Below are 23,894 nucleotides of genomic sequence, written 5' to 3'. Positions count from 1 at the left end.
AACGGTCAATTTTTAGAGTGGTTATTGATTCTTTTCAAATTTTGACTTTTGGATGTTGGTAGGTGTTATTTTATGCACATTTAAGGATGAAATCCAAAATCTTACCTAAAGTAGTTTGCGCATGCGTAGTATCAACTTTTAAAATTTAAAAGGCAACCCCTATATTTTTTGGCATTTTCTGTTAGCAATTAATATTTTGAATATAAAAATGTTCAAAACACTTTTTAAATAGAAATTATACTTTGATAATCAGATTTGGGTTTACATCCTCTGTGATCCCTACCACAAGACTTTTACCTATTTAGAATTTTATTTCCAAGTACAAAACGCAAGTAAGTTCGGGTATCTATGAGTGATGTAGAGTAACTTAGTCTATAGAACTATTGATCCATATTTTTATGAACGGAATCTTAATTAAAAGAAATAGGTAACTATTAAAAAATATAAAATGCCAACGTTGTTGAACAATTTACCGGCATAGAAACATCAAGTCTTTTTTGCTAGCAGCATATTGAATGGGAAACCAGAAAACTACTTAAAATTCTACGAATGTTCTATCGGAACTACCGACTTTAATTAAGTTAAAAGTCACTAAACATTCTGGTATTCATAATAACTAACAAGATTAACAAATTTAACTGAAGATTCTTTAAAATGCAGTTTACAAATATTTAAAGTATAGACAGTAGGAAAAAATGATAACTAGATTAGAGACCTAATCTAATACCTATAAACTGCAAACATTATGCACTCTCACCATAGCAGTAGTTTGTTTAGTACTTGTACCTCGGTTATTATTTGTTAAATGATTATGTTATTTTTTTAACCTACCTATCTCTGGGTCGGGACAGGTGGGCAATCTGTAAATAAGAACCGTTTGTCTATCATTATTTTAAAATCTTTTATAGTGAATTTCTAGTTGTTAGAGTGTTATTGTCAATTGGACAATGCGAACATAAATATGAAATTTATGTGCTACCGGTTTTGGAAAACCGAAGAAAAATGATCATTATTAAGAGGGAATGTAGTATCTTTACCAAATCACAACTAATGAACAGACAAATAAAAATAAAAATTCAAACGCTAACATATTTTTTAATTTTTTGTCTACAAATTTATGCAATTCAAAAGATATGTTGCCATTTAAAATAAACAAAAATCCCCCTTTTTGGCTTATAAGGATTGGTAATAAAAAATTTAAAAATATTGAAAAGTAATTTACAATTTGTATCTAAAAATATAGGAAAAATGTATTGTTTAAAATATTAATTTATTCCAATAAAATGAATGTCTTATACCTAATGAATCACTGTAAAACAAAATAATATTTAAAACCCTTCACCAAAGTGAAAAAAATTTGTATGTTTTATGGTTAAGGGTTTTAAATTATATTTTAGAAATGAACATATGCTACATGTTATAAACTTAAAATAAAAAGATTTATGTTTAGATTTTTTTACTTTTTTTTCCCGAATTTCTCTACTTAACTAAATTAAATACCGCCCCTTAAAACAATTAAGAAAGTACTAAAAATTGTCAAAAAACTTAGTAAGCTATAAGAAATTGATTTATGTTAACTAAAAAATAACGTTCAACTGTACAAGCTATTCGACAAGGTAACTTTAAAACGGTGTTTTAAATATTAGTTGGCAATTATTATTATATAGAATTAGTTTGAGTAACTACTTATTGTTCAACTAGGAAATCTCAAACCAAATTTCTGTAAAAAATTGTTTTTAAAATTTGTATTATTTTGATTTTGTTTATTTAAATTATGTTTTAATTACCCATGTCTAGTTAGTATTTTATGAACTGTACTATACTATTTATTTTCACTGTATGTCCATTATGAAAAAAAAAATTTAAAAAAAAACTATTTATCAACTAAAACAACAAGTTAAAATGTATACATATCTATAACTGTAGTAACCACAATTAAACTATAACTAATTGACGATCGGAATTAAAAAACTAACATTGCAAACTATAAATAATAAAAGTTTTAGAAAGTATATTTGTATTTAAACTTGTTCCAATATTTTTAGATACAAATTGTAGAATACTTTTCAATATTTTTTAAATGTTTATTACCAATCCTTATAAGCCAAAAAGGGGGATTTTTGTTTATTTTAAATGGCGACATATGTTTTGAATTGCATAAATTTGTAGACAAAAAATTTAAAAATATGATAGCGTTTGAATTTTAATTTGTCTGTTCCTTAGCTATGATTTTGTAAAGATACTACATTCCCTCTTAATAACGATAATTTTTCTTCGGTTTTCCAAAACCGGTAGCACATAAATTTCATATTTATGTTCGCATATGTCCAATTGCCAATAACATTCTAACAACTAGAAATTCACTATACCTAAAAGATTTTGAAATAATGATAGACAAACGATTCTTATCTACAGATTACCTACCTGTTGCGACACAGAGGAAGGTATGTTGAAAAAATAACATAGTCAGCTAACGAATAATAACCGAGGTACAAGTACCAAACAAACCACTGCTATGGTGAAAAATGAAAGTACATAATGTTAGCCGTTAACAGATATTAGATTAGGTCCCTAATCTAGTTATTTTTTTTTTCTACTATCTATACTCTACGTTCTACAATAACAACACAGTATAGATTAATATGTTATTATACAAATTATTTTACTTTATGAAGTAAATAGTAACACTAAAACAGTCGTTTACAATCGCATAGTGAATACATTTGTGCGGACACCATGTGAACCCGTCGCTATTATTTTTTAGTTATGTTCATTATATTCAAAATATGTAGACATGTGCTGAATTATTTTATTCAAAATATAGAATTTTTGATTTAGTTTGTTTAGTATTTATTTTTTATAAAATTAACTTTATTTATAAAATAATACAATAAAACGGTAGAGTTGCTGCCTAAAGACTTAAGATATTTGTAAACTGCATTTTAAAAAATCTTCAGTTAAGTTTTTTAATCTTGTTAGTTATTATGGATAATTTTTTGTTTAATTAAAGTCTGTAGTTCCGATAGAAGATTCGTAGAATTTTAAGTTGTTTTCTAGTTTCCCATTCAATATGCTACTAGCAAAGACTTAATGTTTCTGTGACGGTTAATTGTTCAACAACGTTGACATTTTATTTTTTTTAATGAAATGATTCCAATATTATTAGAACCCAATAAGTGAAAATGTAAAATATATTATAATACAGAGCCTCAAGTCAGAGTATCATTGATGAATAAGTTTCTTAAAAAGAAACCCGTTCAAATAAAAAAAATATATAAGGCACAAAATAAACCTTGTGAGAGCTAATAATTTAAGTAAATAATTAACTCCTCCTAAAATATAAAGTATGTCCAACCAAATGTCTGGTTATTAACGGGCCACAATAAATTTGTAGTTGAAATAATTAATTCACATTTGTTCCTATAATCATTTAATTAGGCCGATTATTTATTTAGTTCTTCCCGCTAGAAATTTATCGTGTCCTTATATGGTCCCGTTTTTTAAGTAAGGCAATATTTAAAAAATGTTATTCAAGCTTAATACAAATAGTTTAATTAAAGTATGACGCAAATGGCAATGTTTTTTGTATAATAACAGACCGTTCATATTTTTAAAAAACACCAAAGACGTGTAAAATATATATCTAGTAAAAAACCACTTTGGTTAGCGTTGTACAAAACATTTGAAATGTTTCCGATATTATTAGAACCCAATAAGTGAAAATGTTAAACATATATTATTATACAGAGCCTCAAGTCAGAATATCATTAATGAATAAGTATCCTAAAAAGAAACCCGTTCAAATAACAAAATAAATTAGGCACAAAATGTACCTTGTAAGACCTAAAAATTTAAGTAAATAAGTAACTCCTCCTAAAATACAAAGTAGGTCTAACTGAAAAACCGGTTATTAAAGAATCACAATAAATTAGTAGTTAAAAAAACTAATTTACATTTGTAATCTTTTAGTTGGGCTAACTATTTATATAGTTCTTCCATCTAGAAATTTATCTTATTCTTTATTATCCCATATTTTAAGTAGGACCAATAAGTAATTAATAATTATTATAATACATATAGATATGCTAAGTATATGTGTGTTTAAATACTTAAAGTTTAAAAACTTTATGTCACTTTTAAAATGTTAAGTATTTTTTAATTATTTTATTGAATACAATTTTTAGCTGAATAACCAAATGTTTAGTGGACTAATATTTGATTTGAAATTGTGAATCCATAGTATTCTTCTTACTGTCTTGATGGAAAACGGTTATCGGTATTAGTGTGCCACAGTAACTAAAAAAAAAAACCAGTACAGTGGGGTCGGGGCATAGTGGGGACGGAGCATAGTTAGGTCGGGGCATAGTGGTGACGGCGAGGTCACAGGTTTACAGGAATTTTTAAATCTGAAAGTGATAAAATCACTTTCAAAAAAACGCTTCGATGCAAATCGGTAGTTAGTATTTTCAAGCCAGTACAGTCCAAACCAAGCACAGTATAAACCAGCAAAGTTAGAAAATTTTAAATGAAGGTCCTGTATTTACAAATGAGTATCAAAGCGTTAATTTGAAAGTGATTTTATCCGAGAGGACTAGTACAGTAGAGTATAGGCATAATGTAATCAAAGCAATGAGGAAACGGAGAATTCACAGGTCTACAAGAATTATTATAAATAAAAGTGATAAAATTGAATAAAATCGCTTTCAAATAAACGCTTTGACGCTCATTTGTAAATACAGAACCTTCATTTTAAACTTTCTTACTTTGCTGGTTTATACTGTGCTTGGTTTGGACTGTACTGGCTTGAAAATACTAACTACTGATTTGCATCGAAGCGTTTTTTCGAAAGTGATTTTATCACTTTCAGATTTAAAAATTCCTGTAAACCTATGACTTCCCCGTCACCACTATGCCCCGACCCAACTATGCTCCGTCCCCACTATGCCCCAACCCCACTGTACTGGTTTTTTTTTTTTTTGCAAAAACGTAGTGGACCAAATAACACATATACAATGTCTTGTTATATTTTGTTGGAATGGTCGACGATTCATGTTTCAATTGTTTGTACTCCATAGTTTGAATTATAATCGCTTATTCTCAATAAAATTAATGTTTATACTATATGCTTATATACTATATACAATTTATATTATATACTTCCATTAAAGCAATCTCACACAAACTATTTACACTTCATAGATTATATTATTTCAAAGCTATATTATACTTTTATTTTACTAGATTAACAATGTACAAAATAAAATGCAACTAAAAAAACCTTTTCATAAATCCTTAAAATGTAAAGGGTGGGATGGGTTTTCCCATTTAAATACATTAGAAAATTGCCGTTTTATTGCCTCATCCTGTATATTAATTTCTTAAGAAAAATCGATTTTCTTACATTTAAATTAAAATAATACGTATACTGGTACTGTGATGGAGAAAACAATAAATTTTAGCTACATATATTACTTATTAGTTAAATATTACTAACGTGTATAGCCACTAGCGGTCGGCTGTTGCCTGTTATTTAACAATAACCTTTTATGGAGATTTTAAAAATTGTGTTATTTTAATAAAAGCATAGGAGCAGTATCATAATGTTAAATGTTCACGAGATTTAATCTAGTCATAAAATAAAGTATTATCATTTATGACTTAATTATTATTAAAATTTATCTTAATTTGTACATAGTATTAAAATAATGAAATATTTTATACAAAATTAGAGCTACAAGTTGATAAGCTAAAAAATTAAAATTAGCACGAAGCAGATTATCTAGTATTAGACAATTTAAACAATCAAGCGTGAATCTCTTTAAATGAATAACAGTATAACAATATGCAAAACATTAGTTTTCCTTTAAAAAAATTGTGTAATAAAAAATACATTTTGAGGCGGTATACTGCATAAAAACCAACAATTAATCTGAATCCAAAAAACAACAGTCCTCTTCATAATTTGCAGGTAGTTGGACCTTATATATTCATAGTTGACCTTCAGTAAGGTTATATAACGCAGGCTATAAAAAAACGAGATAACGACAGTGGTTTTGTCGTATCAGAATCATTAAGTGTCTTAATAAGTACAAGGATAGGTTTTTTTCCCAGTAAATCGAGTGTCTACTATAATCAGTTACACGATTTAGTCGTCTGTGATATCATGTAATAAACACAATATTATGATACCGATCATTGGGCACTAACCTAATCTAACACGGATAGACGTTACCAACCGGTAGTTGTTAGTGTCTGTTCGTTTCTCCCATCTGGTACACCGGGTTTTTAGCTAAAAAAAAAAAAAAAAAATTGAAATTGTGTAAACTTAAAGTCAAAAGTGGTACTTGAGCACAAAACCTAATAGTATCATTCTGCATAGATATACATAAAATTTTTTTAATGATTTGATCAATTTTTTTTTAAAGATTTTAGGTGTTTTTGTTAAAATATACGCAATCTGCGAAAACACAGTTTCCCGGCAATTAAAAAAAAACTGTTGTGCCGAATTTTTCACCCGTTTAATATGTTATGGATATGAGTTCTAACTACTGGCAAATTTTCAACCCAAAAGTTTTAAAATTACGGCTAAAAACCCCGAAAAACAAAAAAACTTGTACCCCCCCTAGGGGAGTGGGAAATGGGTATAGTTTAAATTTGACACAAATTTGACGTGTGCGAGCATACCAAATAATTATTTCTTATACGTTTCAACTCGATCCGACTCTTTTTCTCGAAATTATAGCCAATAAAAGTTCTAACTTAAAAACTCGTACGGCTTTTTTTTTGTTTTTTCAATATTCGTCTGTGAAGACTTAAACTTTTTCTACTTTTACCCCCCCCCCCCCCAAAGTACAAACAAGATAAAATTTGTGATTTATAGAGTTGCTTTTCGAAGGAATTGGTCTAGTATTACAAAAGTTACAGTGTATACAGCGAAAAAAAAAGCCCACATCAGAGTAAAACCAATACCTTCTCGCTTTGCATCGAAGCTAAAATAATTATAACTAATGAATGACGTATTTAAAGCAACTAACTAAACTATTGAAAGTTGATGATCTTATATATTTTACCTTACAATAAATCTGCTATAAATTTACTGAAAATTGAATACGACTCAACATTCGACAATGTATTGATTGAATTGGTTTAGACTAATTGACTACAATAATTTAATATACCAAACTTGCGGTTGGTAGTAGTGTTGCAGACAATAACAATTATCAGTTTAAGTGGAGTTAGTCCATATTAATTTACACCAGTGTAAATTCTATCGAAAACAACTCTAAATTAAGCGTAGGTACTCTTGAATGCGTAAAATGACAATTATTTTGATAACAGATAGACATTTTTCAATACATTTTGATACATGGTTTGAAGTACATTTTTATTTTTAGTTTTAAATCTTATTGTAATGATATAAATTCTCCAAAATCGGGATGAGTTTAAGCCTTTTAAATTTTTATATTTTATAGATTGGGGGGAAGGGAATATTCTTGTTTGTAAGTTAACTCCAGATGTCAAAGATAAAAAAAACTGATAAAAACATGTTGAAGTTATGAGTTAGGCCTTTTGGAAAGTTTTAAGCAGTTTGTTTCTGTTTATAAAAGCATAAATTAACTTTATCATGTTTTAATTTTTTTTTTTTACAGAACAAAATCAGTTAAGCCTTAGCCATCAGAACATCCTACATATCTGGATTTTTCTAAAACTATGTATTTGTACATGGTTTGAAATAATATATTATTGGTGTTAAGTTCTAACAAGCTTAATTGATAGTACACCATCAAGAAGCATAATATTTTGTGTAATATATTAAATTGGATAATTTGGTATCGCTTTTACAAACTGTGTTGCTGATAGTATAATATTTCCTACTTTTTGTTTTTTTCAAACCGATAAATTCGTACACAGTTAACCTTCATATTTTTGTAGTTTAACATGAAAACACGTATTATTTGAACAATGCACGTGTAAAATATTTTTTTGCTCGTGTATTACAACTTAGATTGAGAGGTTTTTTGCCTTCGGAATATGCCTTGTTATTTAGAAGCTAGCTTGATAAATCAGAAAACACAACTTAATAAATTGTTATCTAAGTAAATTGCGGCTCTTGTATGGCTATAATGATTTATCAATCTACCTTATAAATAACAAGGCATATTCCGAGGGACAGTGGTCTTTTAGTCAAAGTACAATCTAATTTGTAACCCAGAAAAATATTTACATGTATGTTTAAATGTTTACATGAATTGTTTAAATAATATCGTGTTTTCGTTTTATACTAAAAGAAATATGAAGCTTTCTGGGTACAAATTTATCGGTTTGAAAAAATAAACAAAACGCAGCAAATACTATTATACTAACAGTTACACAATTTATAAAAGCGATACCAAATTATCCAATTTGATACACTAATCATAATATTTTTCTTGAAGGGCATTAATAAAAATAAAATTGTTTTTACCTAATACCAAAAATAAATTACTTCAATCCATATAATCCATGTAAAAATACATAGGTTTATAAAAAATTCAGATATTTGTAATATTCTACTAATTTAGAGTTGTTTTCGATAGAAAAAACACAGGTGTAGAGGCATACCAATAATGTCAAGGTGGATTTTCTTCGGTTACATTAAACCCGGTCTATGTATTAATTTTGATAGCCTAAGAACTCGAAGTAAATTCAAAACGAAAAGTAAAATAACAAGTATCATCTTTCGCTTGAAGGAAACACATAGTAACATAAATATCTCTTGTGCCCTTTCCCTGCTCTCAACATACTTACCACTACTTGTTACTTGTATAATTACAACTAATATATGTGTATATTAATATTTGTTTATTTACCATATAATGATTTAAGTATCTAAGAAACTTATTTAAATTTTTTAATAATTTGTTTTTAGTATGGTTAATATTAATATAGACTATCTCCACTTACATTGATAATTGTTATTGTCTGAAACAACACTACTACCAACCGCAAATTTGGTATATTAATTTCAGAACTCGAAGTAAATTCTAAAAGAAAAGTAAAAAAATCAGTACCATCTTTCGCTTGAAGGAAACATATTGGAACATGAATATGTCTTGTGCCTTTCCCCTGCCCGAAATTAACTTACTACTACCATTTACTTATACAACTTTCTTAGTGTGCTGGTTTATACTATGCTTGGTTTGAACCTACTGACCACAGGTTCGAATCGAATTGTTTATTTGAAAGTAATTTTATCACTGTAACCTCCCCGTCCCCACTATGCCACAATTCCACTGTACTGGCTTTATTATACATATAGATTTAGCTGATCAGTCAGACATCGTACCACAATATAACATAATGTTGAAAACAATGTGTACAATTGCATAAAATGTATTATCTACTCTCAACATACTGCTCTGGCTACTAATTGTGTTTAAATAAAATATCGAAATAATCGAAAACTAGAAGAAAAATAAAATATAGACCATGGTAAATGTCTTGCATATGAACTATTATTTTCAGCTATATATAATATACAGGGTGATCCACTTATCGTGTACTACTCATAATTACATAGGGATTTTAATTGAGAATAATGTACTAAAAATGTTGACTGGTCGATAACCAGTTTCGGATAACTATTTATTTTCACATACACAACATGAACGTAGACCTTTCAAGGGAGGGCGGCTAAAGAAAATTCTGGGGAAAGATATTTCTTTAGCTGTCCTCCCTTAAATATACATAAATGTTCTACGTTCATGCTAAGTGTGAAAATTACTCTTCATTAAACGCTTCTATGCAAATTTGCCGATTGTAGGTTCAAATCAGTTTAAGAAAACCTGATTCTATTTTTTAGACTTAAATCCCTAAAACTGCTATCCCTTTTTACTTTCTAGAAGATCGATTTTATGATATTTTTTTGGTTTATCAATGTTTATTAGTAGCATTACGTTTAAAGAATATTCCACAGAACTTTTGGAACTAAAAAGACTATTTTTAAAAAGGTATTAGGCATTGTAATTTTATATTGAAAAATATGTAAATTTTTTTTATGTGTTTCTCGGTTTTTGAAGGGAAGGGGGTGTTTTTTAATAATGTTTTCTGTTTAAACGATTTCTGTTTTATAAAATTGCTACACGAAAAAATCAGTTCAGTGCCTTGAGTGATATCGTTAGTACAGACAAAAAAAATTGTTTTTTATGTATACTGTTGATCGCAACCGATCCCTACATCGTATTATGTTATTGGATTATTTTGTTTAGCATAGCTAGTGAAAACATTGGGCGATTGTGTACACTGTACGGTATAGCTGAGTCTTGAACACAAAAACAACGGCTAACTTAACACAGAACCAAAATGAACAGTGAATACTATTCGACCTAAATTTAATTTTTAGCAAAAAAAAATATGTTGAATTCAATTTTCTTATACTTATGATAAACATCATAAGGGCATAGCCCTGGGTAACATTTTTAAATTTGACAAAATTCTCAGGGAGTTTTAAGAGATTTTAAATGTTCTGAAGTTTCCTAGAGCTCCCCCCCTTTCCAATTTAAGGGGCTGATAGGTAGTTTTTTTGGAAAATATTTTAAAGGGGACACCTAAAATTTGCTCGCTTCGCTCCGTTATATTACAGCCCTTAACATTAAAATTTAAAAAGAAATATGAGAAACGTTAACATTTTTAATAATACAAATCAACTAGTTTATAAAAAAAAAATAACAATATTGATACCATTTTACTTTTATTAGCCACCTTATCGATTTGTTCATCCGAGTCTACACCGATTAAAAACCCATTCTCGATATACAAGACCCTACGACTGTCTAATAAATGACGAGGTGCTCCTTAGTATGGTTTAACATATCTCAGCTTTGAGAAACCATGATCACATCTTACTTGTTTGCAGCGGTGCAACTAGATGTTCAGGTAAACCAGTGTAAAACCAAATGATATGTCCTCATGACCTTGCCGCTTGAATTTATAACACTGTATTTAGAAAATTACCATTCAGACAATCGCTTTCACAATTCTTCTCTAAATATAATTTTTATCTAGGTCCTAGACTTACAAAAATATTTGAAAGTGCCATCTGAGAGCATGGGGTCGCTATACTTTTTATATAGTACAAGTGAAAATTAGATAATTTTATCAATTGTTGTATAATATTATTTTTTAAATTCATACAATTAATTTGGGTGTTGAAATGGCCACGAAAATTAACAATTATAGCATAATAATTCATTATTATTTGGAAAGTAAACCATAAATGAATACACAACCCTTAAAAAAGTTAGTTTACAGCTGTGTTGAAAAGCTGTAACTTTTATGTTTGACGATATTTTAGAGAAAAAGCAACGTTATGACCTCAAAAACATTCACCTCTTTACATTGTTTTGTATACAAATATTTAAACTCTAATTTCAACCTAAATGAATTTAAATTCTATGTGATGTAATTTTATGATATTGTTGAAAAAATAACAATAATAACCCCAGTACAGTGGGATTGGGGCATAGTGGGGACGGAGGCACAGGTATATAGGAATTATTATATCTAAAAGCGATAAAATAAAAATTATTAGTAGAAAATACAGTTTGTTGGGAGTATATACTATATTTTATGTAATTGATCACCTAGTTTTCAAACTAATGTTAAACTGTGTTACGATATCTGATAAAATCACTTTTAATTAAACGCTTCTATGCGAATCTGTAGATAGTACATTTAAACCAGTTTAGTCCGATCTAATTCTAATTTTCAAACCTAAATCCCTAAAAGTGCTATCCCTTATTTGCCTTTGAGAGGGACGAGTTTATGATCTTTTTTTTAGTTTATCAATATTTATGGGCAGCATTATGTTTAAAGATTATTCCACAAAATTTTAGAATTATAAAGACTATTTTAAATAAGGTATAAAGTGTTGTAGATTTCTGTTAAAAAATATGTTATTGTTTTTGGTGTGTTTCTCGATTTTTGTTATGATACCGCGAGTACAGGCAAAACAAAAAACACATAATATTAAGTAACTACAATAACTTCTCAGCTCCGCATCGAGTCTAAGCAAATTAAGCATTTGTGTAAATAAACGAACACAGTTACACTGCAAAAATCTATTAGGATTCTGATTTTCTGGTTGAAGTATAAGCCCATCGATAATTCGCAAGTAGAACATTTAGTTTTAAAAGCTGACAAAGTCGATTGTTGTCCTAGAACCTTTTACCAACTCCACAATTTAAGTAAGTATTTTAAGTACAGTTTTTTTATTTTTAATTATTTTCTCTAATCGCCAAATAGAAATTAAAAAATTAAAAACATGCAAAAACTAGTTTAATATTTAAGGTAAATATTAATTTTCTTTTTGAAAAATGATATTTTCTACACTGTAGACTAGTTTATTTTACATCAAAAGAAAATAAAAATAATTATAAAATAACAATTAACAAAAATACAAAATTAAACCCGAATTATAGAAATTTGGGGAGCACGTAAAAAAACCAAAAATAAATCGGCAAAACCGTGTTTTTAACAAAAAATATTTTCGCCGAAATATAAATGATCAGAAACACAAACTAACAGTACTGTATTTCTACTGAACTATAAATTAACAATACAGTATTGTAGCTGAAAACAATTTTTGGAACAAAATAAATCGTCTAAAAATATTTTATTCGATCCGTATTTTAGGCGACTCATATTTTTCTTATCAGTTAATTAATTATTATCTGATGAACTATACACCTAATACCTATAACTAATATTGCAAAACATTGTTTTTTAATTTAATGAACACTATTTATGTAAGTTGTAAGAGACTGACAGCCATTACTTAATAATCGATTGTGGGCGGCGGACTCTGTTACAGACATTCTATATAATAATAATTATGTTATTTTTATAAAAGGTAGGCTTACTTGCCTTATACGTTTGTATCCACTGACATATAATATCGAGTCGGTTAATTAAACAGTTAGTTCCTCTAAATTCATAAAAAAAAGGCCTTTTTGGTTAGATTATCTAGAAATAATACATCTCACGAGCTCAAACACTTCAGAAGGTCAATCACGCATGTGCTTGGAGAGCTTAGTCCGTTACAGTATAGCCAATATTTTATATTATGAAAATTTAATTATTGATACCGAATCAATTGTCATATTACATAATATTATAATACATTATTTTTAATGCATATTTCTTAATATATTATTAATAAAATTCTCTATTTCTGTACCAACTATTAAATAGAAATTTAATGATTAATTTGGTATCAAACCTAGGGCTAGAGTGGAGATCACAGTAATAGAAGTTACAGAACATTTTTTTTTTATAGCTAGTGTTGACTTTTAAACGATAATGATTCAACTGAACAAAACTACAAAAATAAAAATAAATGCCATAACAAGTGTATTGGACATAGATGGATTTCCGCCTCAAGTTACTTCATGCAAAAAAAAAAAGCGACGAAAATGATTTTCGTTACTTCTTTATTCAAAATATGCAAATTTTAAAAATGATATTGCTTTATTAAATCTTGTTCAAATCACTAGACCGGTATTTAAGGCTACCATGACTATATTAAGGTCTTAAATAATGGCATTCCAGTTTTATGTATGTATATATTCAGTTTCCGATTTTAATACCTTTGCAGAATATAAATTATCGTTCAAAAGATAGAAATCATTATAAAGTTGCTAACAATTGTTGGAATTTGAGTGTTAGAGTGGATTTGGATGGTTTAAAAATTAACACAAGTTGTAAAGTAATAAATAAAGACTTGTTATACACAGTTGGCTTACACAAACGTTATAAAAAAAATGAGTAAATAAGATATCCCCGGACCTCACTTTTATATAAAACCAAAAGAATATTCTAGAACAAAAATTGTATTCAATGCAATACTACTATTGACGTCAATTTACACGCGAATTACTTTAATAACATCTTATTGGCTATTATATAAATTACGCCAAAATATATTTCTTATTATGAATAGATGCTTATCTAAACAATATTAATGAGCAATTACATACTAAGATGAATATTATATAAATTATTTATTGAATATTGCAACACCCTCCCTCAGTAAATAGTTTCTATAGGTCGACTTTCTCTTTCAACTGACTAACTCTTATTGCTGACCGTAACATCTCAAATCGTTGTTTTGGCAAAATTTTAGTTAGGATGTCTGTAACCTGATTCTGCATGTCAATATACTGAAGTTGAAATTGACCTTCCTCGTTCTTCTCTCGAATGAAATGATACCGCGTCTGAATGTGTTTTGTTCATCGATGAAACTCCGGATTTTTCACTAAACGTAAAGCTCTTAGTAGAACTATTAGTGTTTATTAATCAAAACACGATTAAAATTAATTTAAGTTTGTAATACCTCTTAGATATACGTTTTAAATTCAGAACTTTCTAGAGGATGATTTTTTTTTCGGGATTATATATATAAAAAAAAATATTTTCATCATCCTCGTTTTTCGTTTTTTTCTTAATTGTTAAATTACAATTTAAATAGTTAACAGAATCGTTTTTATTTTTGTCTATCAGTGAAATAGCTATAATTTTGTCCAAATAAAGTATCGTTAAAGTTAGATTATTACCTTACGAAAAAATCAGTTTAACGATCTAGGAAATATTATGGGTCTGGTAAAAAATTTATAACGTGTGCAATTTGTTCCAACTTGAGAGATTAAGATTTTAGTGAAAGTTTATTCCAATAGATGGCGCAATTTGAACAAATATCACAGCTGACAGCTAATCAGCTGACATATGGACGGTTGACAGCTGATCATATTTATTCATAGTTTCTGGCCAAAAAGAGATGGTTTTACATATCACATTTTATAGTTACCATTTTAGTCTTCGATAGATTACCACCTTGACTGTAACATTTTTAAACACGGCCCAAAGAATCAGGACAGCACAGAGTCCTGTACAAGAATCTCGAGAACAGCGTGATGAACGTCTGCGACAACAAAGATTAAGAACAAGAGTGGTGCGTGAACAGCACAGAATGTAATTAATTGAGAGTGTCTTCCCGGATATACTGAATAATTACTTGGATCATAATTGTCTCGGTAAACGTACTACTTTGACAGCAAAAAAATGTTTATGTTGACGAAATTAACTTTCAGCTACAACAGTTGTTGCCAGGTGATCTGTTGTCTGTTAAATTAATCGACACTATTGTTGATGAAAACGAAACAGTAAATTTGAAAGTGACAACAAACCAATCGGGCATTAACTCGTGCACCATATTTTCCATAGGGATGGGGATAGGGATAGAGATGGTGATGGAATTGGAGTTTGATAATAAAATATAATCATAATAATAACTAATAATTTGTATAATTTGTGAGTACAATGTTTCAAATGTATTTCTTAACCCGTACGAAGCAGGGCACACGGGCAGCTTGTATATATATATATTTATTTATTTATTTATTTATCATCCTAAAACTGTCTCGTAAAGCCATAACCTTCACACCTTTAAACCAGAACAAACAGTATTTAATACAAAATGTTTTTTATTTGTTATTTGTTTTTCGTAGAAAAAAATGTACGTCTTCTGTGTATTAATATCTTTTTTCTTCGTGGATATTTTGGCAACTGATTATAGTAATTATTTTATTTTCACGTTTATCAACTTAAGGTAGTTAAAATTTGAAATTTAATATTTCACTTTTTTACAGCGACGTTTATGGATTTTGTTTACATTACAAGTCAGTAATAATTTCATTTTATAAATAAATGTTTTTAAGTTTTTGAAATCCACTGTTTTTTAAACATATTTTTTAATTTACGTACCATAGCTCATTTCATGGAGATTGCTTCTGAAAAAAATGATTTAACTTTAGAAGAAAGATCTGATGCAAGTAAGATATTATATTAAAAATAATACACTAATATATATAGACGATTTGTTATATGTACCTTGTTATTTGTAATAGTCAAGTTATCAGTAAATTTAAAACTATAGTTTTTATCAATAGTTAAGAAAAGTGGACCGGATATGTAGAACAGTGTACATAGCAATATAATATATAAATTAGCGATTTCTAATAATCTAATCGACGGAGAAATAGTCGGGTTTAAAATTATTCTAAACATTTTTATGGTACTTAGTTTATTTTAATTTTAATATTTTAGTATAGCAAAAATCTTCATTTGTTTATTCTAGATGCATTGGAGTATCTAATTGAGGCAATGGTTGATGATATCAATGATGATCTTAACTACCAAGATTTCCGTAATCATAAGTATATTATTAAAAAAAAAAAGACAAGAGTAGAAAAAAATATTTGAAAATAATATAAAAAAATGCATGTCAAGTTTATCTTTATGCAATTGATAAGTGTCATAATTATTATATTTTTCACCGAAATCTAAATAAAGGCTTTATGAAAAAATACTGATGTTAGATCTAGCAACCTCGTCAGATAAATATATTTTATTCTCATCCCAAAAACTGCATCAATTCAGTCATTACATTTTATAAGGACTCCCTAGTCTATATAATATAATTTGTTTCTAATTTGACCTCGTCTTTTCATTTATAATTATAAAATGTAATAATTTACTATACCAAATCCAATGCAATATCATTAATCTATATAATGTTAATTTCAGGCAAAATTAATTTTTTGATCGCTGTACCGGGTAACAATTTTTGTTGAATTTTATAAAAAAATGTCTAATATTTCATTCCAATTGAATATTCGAAAGAGAATTTTATCGTATTGAATATACAGTAGAGTATATTTTATCCAAGTTACTAATACACATGATTTTTCTACCTTGAAATTCGTCTTAATGTTTATAATAGAATAGCAAATTAAACGTAATATAATTGATTTATGTGTTGTCAATTTCAGAGAAAAGGGCACTTATCGAAAATTCAGAGGGTAATAAATGTTTTTTGCACTTTATGGAAGCGTTTCTACACAACAGTTTTTTTATTCTTTATTCACACAAGATTTTTGTTTAAATTTTAGAAGAAGCAGCTCTAATAACTATACAAAGTAAAACCCCCATTTTATATTTAATATTAATTAATTAAGAAATACTTTGAGAATAGTCATATGTACCAATTGAAAAATACTAATATGACATATCGGTTTCAATCATAAAAAATACGAATGTATATTAAAGTTTCTTTTGTTTTAGGAGCCAATCGTTTCCTCGAAATAATGCTAGATGACATAAAAGAAATAACAGGTAAATATAAAATTTAAAAAAAATAGTTACATATTTTTGTAGTTACGGTTTATAACTTAAAGTCAAATTGCTACATATTATGTTTAATATTTAAGCTATTAAAAAACATTTGAATAAGAATTAAAACAATTTATTTTTATCATTATAGAATATAAAATAATATTTTGCATTTATTAAAACTGGTCTTCTTAGTTTCAGTTATAGAGTGAATGATATGTATATGGATTTATTAACTGCTTAATAATATTTAAATGTATTTGTTACAGAAATTACATTAGAAGCATATGGAAGACGTAATTACGATTTTTTTGATAGTAAACAGCCTCTATTTAGAGTTGATAATTGCTTCATATGTGATTTGATTTATTTATTTTGTATATCATATTATAACAATTTTAAAAAATTCGAATTTTTTCGAGGAAAGAGGGAGGGAGAGTGAGACTTAGTAACAATTTAAGGTGATATTTTGAACGATATGATTGTAAATTAAATAGAAAAATGAATATTATTTCACCTCATCAACCTAAAGTTGGCTACACTATTGATGTAAATTACATTCTTTGAATTCCAAGTATACAAAGAATAGATTTGTTGAGTATCGACGCTTATAAGTGGTTGTACAAAAAGTTATTTATACCACAATTCTTTCAAATGCAATGCAACAATTATGTATAAATAGCGACTAAAATATTGTTTATTTTTATGATTTATTCGCAACACGGGTCATTTAATAATCATTTTCATAGATACCGATGAACTGATTTCCTTTACAAATAGGAGAAGAAAAATCGTTTTTAAAACTTTACAAAGTATAATTCGACGTCGTTTACTAGGTAAATATTGTTATATTAAGTTGTATGGTTTTTGAATACCGTCAAATATTTTTATACATATATATATAAGTATTCTTCTTCTTCGATGCGTTTTATAGGCCATTTGGGCCCATTGCTTCAACAACTACTTGCCTGAGTAGAATTTAAGACAGGACAAGATCGAGATTCCCCTATAATTTGTACAATCCATAGGGTCTACTTTTTTATAAACTGGACATAAAACAGATATAAGCCATGGGTATGGTATTTAATCATGTTCCGATACTTTAATAATCAAATTGTGTATCTGATTAGTTAATTGTTGTCCTCCTTTTTTGAGGCATTAAAAAATAATTTCATCCTCTCCAGCCGCCTTTCCGTTTTTGAGCATTTTCAAACCAACTTCTACCTCTGTTCTTGATGGTTCTATGTTTTGGTCTACTGAGTCGCATTCTTCTATAATAGTATTTTCACTATGTTGGTTTAACAGGGCATTAAATATTTTTTTAACTCGTCTGCTATTTTTCCGTTTTCGGTTAATAACGTTCCATTTTTTCATCTAATCATTGATGATTTACGTTTAAATCCTTATTTAACTTCATCTGCTTTTTCAACAAATATTCGCACGTTATTCTTTTTACTATTTTTGATGAGTTGTATTCTTTTTTTTCCCATGCCAAACCATCTGCATTTAAACTCCACATACCATATTCTATTACTAATTGGTTAAAACTTGACAACACTTGGTAAAACTTTGGCCTTTTATAACAAAGCCTACTTCCCTTTCATGTTTTTCTCCGCCGCTGTAAAAAATTGTATTTCCTTGTGACCTATACTACCAGATCTGTCCCAACTTAATCTGGAACTACCGTTATATCCAATTTGTTTCAATTAAGACACGATATGATTGTCGTCAAAGTTGCAGTCCTATACATTGATAGCATGTCCACGTTCCAATACATAAATCCGTAAGCTCCACGTTCCGAAGCAACTTTTGTTTTTCTAAAATTAAAGATTTTTTTTTAAAGGGTAGGGAGATTAGCCCCGCTCTAAAACTCCATTAATGGGGGGCCCAACGCAACTAGGGTACGTGGGGTCGTTAAACCCTTCACCCTAGGAGAGTGCCCTTGCGGCTCTATAATTTATATATAAATATATACAGAGTGATCCAACTAACGTAGGACACTCCTTTTCTCGGAAAATATGAATATTTTGAGAATTTTTTTTTTCTAAACTTTTAGGTACATATTTTACTAAATTTTCCAATTTTTAGAATATTCTTATCTTCAACCCTTGTATGTTAAACAAGCATATAGCATTTGGTTTTTTAAATGAAAACGTATGTTTTTAATTTTATAAATCTGTAGACAACATTTTTAAAACAATTTTAGCGTTTAAGTTTATAATTTTCAACTATCTGTTCGTTTGCTATGACTTTATAAAGATTTGAATTTAAAATCAATATTTGTTGGTTTATCTGCTATTAATAATTATATTGACCCCTATCGGTGATACTGTTTTTGATAATCAGACATAAATAACGTTCGCTCCACTTTTTGACATTTTCATGTCTTAGCTCTGGCACATAACCGAAAAAAGGGTTACCAAAAAAGAAATGGAGTTGATGATGAGGTGGGAATGGGAAAGGGGTTGAATTAGCTTTGGCAAATAACCGAAAAAAAGCGTAACGAAAAAAGCATTACCAAAAGAGCGTTACCACACGGAGATGGGTTGGAGATGTAAATAGGGGTAGGAGATAAGGGGTAAAGGTGGGATAGGGTTTGGGTTGGGGACAGGACATAGGGGTGGGAATGGGGGTTAGTGATTGGGACAGAAGATAGTGGGTAGGGGATAGGGGTAAGATATAGAAGATAAGAGATTTGAGATATGCTGTACGTTCAACGTTCAAATTAGAACTAGTTAATAAATTCGAAATAGTTTAATTCTCTATGTTAATTTACTTTTAGCCAGATAATAAACATTACAATTTTAGCCAGAAACTTAAATGTACATAATTTTTTAATCTCCTTGGCTTAGCTGTAACTGGAAGCTCCATGTAATTTTTTTTTTTTTAATTATAATTTCACAACTTATCTAAATTTATTCGGTACTTCAACGAGACATGAAAATGCTCTTTCGTGGTTGCAGACTCGGCTGAAAAACTTTTTTTTATATTATGTGAATAATCGATTCTTTATCTACTTGCTCGGAAACAAACGTCACCTAGTATCACCGTCATTCGTTCAAATGTCTTATCAGTAGACTGTACATTATCTAAACCCCTATTTGCATTATAAAGTATGATTATATTACAACGATAATATTATCACATTATCATTATCATTTTGTTGTACTTCTATAAAGACATAAGAGTAATAATACAAGATAATAATTTAATCAGTTTAAAATACTATAGATTTATGAAAAATGCATACATATATTATATAATATACGCACTTTTTTGGGCATGCTAATATAATATAATATGGGAATGTTAGGTTGGAAAAAAATTTGTCCAAAGTGTATTCTACTGATAAGATATGTGAACAATTGACCAGACATGTATAAGTTGTCACGGTTTCCGACCGTGGGTAAAGAACCGCTACTCTATATATTATAAAAATTATTGTATTATTTTTTTATCACATCGTATTAACAAATAAGCGAATATTAGTAAATTTAAAAAAAAATGTTTTAATTTTTGATCAGGATCTGTGCAAGCTGTAGAGAATAATGCCTCTTTATTACCGAAGTGTCGTTTGCTAGGATTATACTTGAGCTCACAAGATTCACAATCATACATAAAAGAAATTCAAATTAACACAACTACCAGTACTTGTATCTTAACGGATAAAAATGAAGCCATAAAGATGTACAGGACCGATGATGCGGAATCACTTGAGAGACTGTTACTACTTGAACGTCAAAAAGTTCCAATCACACCCCGAGCTAATTTTGAGATGAGTTGGGTTGCTAGGCGTTAGTTAAACACTGGCATCTGTATTCTGTTCATTACATAATATACTGTAATTTATCTTATTATTATCTCTATATACGTTAAAAAATCAGAAATTGTAAAACATTTTCATAAACTTAAGCTGACGGAAAATGAACCGTCGGCTGATTTTGTCAATAACATATTCCAAATAATACAATTTTTTGTAAGTACATAATATTTTTTGTTCATCTCTTTACTTATTGTGCACACGTTTTATCTAAAAATGCACCAATGTACATTATAATCAAAAATTATGTCAATTTCGTGAACTGTTTTGGCGTTTAAGTCTGAACAATTTCCGACATAACATAAGGCACTTTATTATAATTTATTGCAGGAAATGATTAGTAAATTCTAATTAATTATAAAACATCATTATATAATTTACGTTATTCGAATTTTAGTAATTGTAACCGTTGAAACAGTTTTTGTAAAATCATAGTTACTTAGGAGTAGTGTTAAGAATAAAATAATCTAAACTCCGCTTACATGATAAATCGCTAAAAAAAAATTGAATCTGTTGTATAAATAAATTATCATAGTTACACTACAAAAGCCTATTAGAACTCTTTTTTTCTGGTCAAAGTATAAACGCAATCATAAGTCGCAATCAGTGCATTTAGTTTCAAAAGCTGAACAAGCCGATTGTTGTCCAACAACCTCTTACCAACTCTACAATTTAAGTAAGTATTTCTATTAAACTCTTAAATGATTAATTATTTAGTGTTAAAAAACAGTAACAATGATTTTTTATTTCAAGTTATTTTTTTATCCATTCTTAATCATCATTTTACAAAATTCATATTTTGGAAAGAATTCTATAGTTCTTTTTGGTTTTGTTCGTTATTTTGCTTGAAGTGTACTTAAGGATGTGTATTGAAAAATGATAGTTTTTAAGATCGTTTTCATAATATCTCACAAAAGTAGATCTCTTATACATACACAACCAAGATTAATAGAATTTTAAAAAAAATTTTTGTCCGTACCAAGTCAAAGAAGAAACATTCATCAAAATAATTTAGACTTTCAATCATGCAAAAAGTTTGAACAGTACAAAGATAAAAAAAAACTTTGTAGGGAACTAAATTCATATACGTGTACAATTTAATTTTAATTTTTTTTTTATCGTTAAAAATAAAATTTCAAAATAAAAAACAAATATTTTTTTACTTTGACTTAATTATTAAGAAAAATATTAGTCAGTTTTTTCCAAATGAAAAAAAATTGATTATAAAACCACAAAAAAAATTTTAATTGGATTACAGAAATTTGCAAATAATGATTTCTATATTATTAAAAGCGTAGGTGCGGTCAAAAAAATAAATGCCTATATTTAATATAAAAAAATAATATTTTAATGCTTAAATGTAGGAAACATCTACTTTCTTTGTTGATTTTCTAAAATGCATTTATAATTTACTGATTGTTTGATACTTGTATACACATTTTAAAGCTATTTATAAATACTATATAAAAAATAGGTTTTTACCATCCTTGTTATTTGTTGTATTGTTCATCGTTAAAAAAAAATCCTTGTGGGCTGTAATGATGAAATTTGGAATCCCGGAGAAAATGGTAAAATTAATACAAACCTACACTACAAATTCGAAATGTAGGATTAGATACAATCAGCAAATGTCAGAAGAATTCAATGTAGAAAATGATTTAAGACAAGGTGATGCACTATCTCCTATGCTATTTAATATAGCACTAGAATATGTAGTAAGAGCTGTCCTAGAATTCAACACAGGTGTTAAAATCCAGGAAAATACAGAAGTAACTATAGTAGCATACGCAGATGATATTATTAACACATTTTAAGGATATGGGATTAATAATCAATGAAATTAAAACAAAATACATGATATTATCACGTAGAATTCATAACCAAACAGAATTACTAGTAGGACAAATGAGATTTGAAAAAGTAGAAACTTTTAAATACCTTGGAGTAGGTTTGGACACAATCAATGGTGGACACAATGAAGTACAAAGAAGAATAACTGCAGCTAATAGATGTTTTGGAATGCTAAGACCACTCTTTAAATCTAGAATCCTCTCAAAAAAGTCGAAAATAACAATGTATTAAGTACTTGTCAGGTCTATTGCTTTGTACGCATGTGAGGTATGGCCGTCAACAAAAACGGAGGAAAAAAAGCTAGCAATATTTGAAAGGAAAATACTAAGATAAATATTTGGCCCCAAAAAGAATGAGGAACCCAATGAGTATGAGCAAAGAACTAATGATGACTTACATGAACTATACAACCAACCGGACATGGTAGCAGTAATGAAAAGCAAAAGAATCGGATGGGCAGGACATGTCTGGCGTGCTGAAGGAAAAATATTAAATAAAATAACCTCATGGAAACCAAACAAAAAGAGACCCCTTGGACGACCGAGACAACGATAGAGTGACCATGTACATCAAGAATTAAGGTTGTTAGGAGTAGAGAATCCGGAAGAGACGGCAAAGGATAGAGAATGGTGGAAGTTGCGGCAAAGGGCCTTAATGGCCTATACTAAGCAAAAAAAAAAAAATGTTATGTCAAAAAACAATTGTAATAAATTCAATTTTTGTTGAGGAAAGAGGGACAGAAAATGAGACTACTATGTTAATGTGTAATAAATTCTTTGGGATTTGAAGTATAGAAAGAGTACATTTGTTGAGGTTCAACAATAATATGTGGTTGTTCAAAAAGTTAGTTGTATCACAATTATTAGCGAACAATATATTATTTATCTTAATTATGTCTCCTCAACACGGTATTTTAATAGTTATTGTCATAGTTCGGGAAACATTGAAAAACCTTGCTAACAAGAGAAGAGAATTGGTTGTTTGGTCTTTAAAAAATATAATCAGACGTCGTATATTA

At 28.5% G+C, this 23,894-nt stretch overlaps 1 protein-coding gene across 3 annotated transcripts in view; it reads left to right on the top strand.

Moving 5' to 3' along the window:
* The window catches only part of LOC126840012 (uncharacterized), a 160,604-nt gene that overhangs the window by 32,119 nt on the left and 104,591 nt on the right, over positions 1-23,894 (top strand). Inside the window, exon 1 of one of the 3 annotated variants that reach the window (XM_050575495.1) lies at positions 12,204-12,224. The exons of the other annotated variants lie outside the window; for them this stretch is intronic. The gene's annotated coding sequence lies outside the window, so the exon portion shown is untranslated. Of the gene's footprint in view, positions 1-12,203; positions 12,225-23,894 lie in introns of those variants that run through there. 3 annotated transcript variants of the gene reach the window in all.

Source organism: Adelges cooleyi, unplaced genomic scaffold, assembly GCF_023614345.1.
Source record: "Adelges cooleyi isolate 19-005CV unplaced genomic scaffold, UGA_ACOO_1.1 ACOO_flye_CR_arks_rails_tigmint_CR_PRNA_33, whole genome shotgun sequence".
NCBI lineage: Eukaryota > Metazoa > Arthropoda > Insecta > Hemiptera > Adelgidae > Adelges > Adelges cooleyi.
The sequence above is the reverse complement of the archived record's forward strand: the minus strand, read 5'-3'. Positions and strand labels throughout refer to the sequence as shown.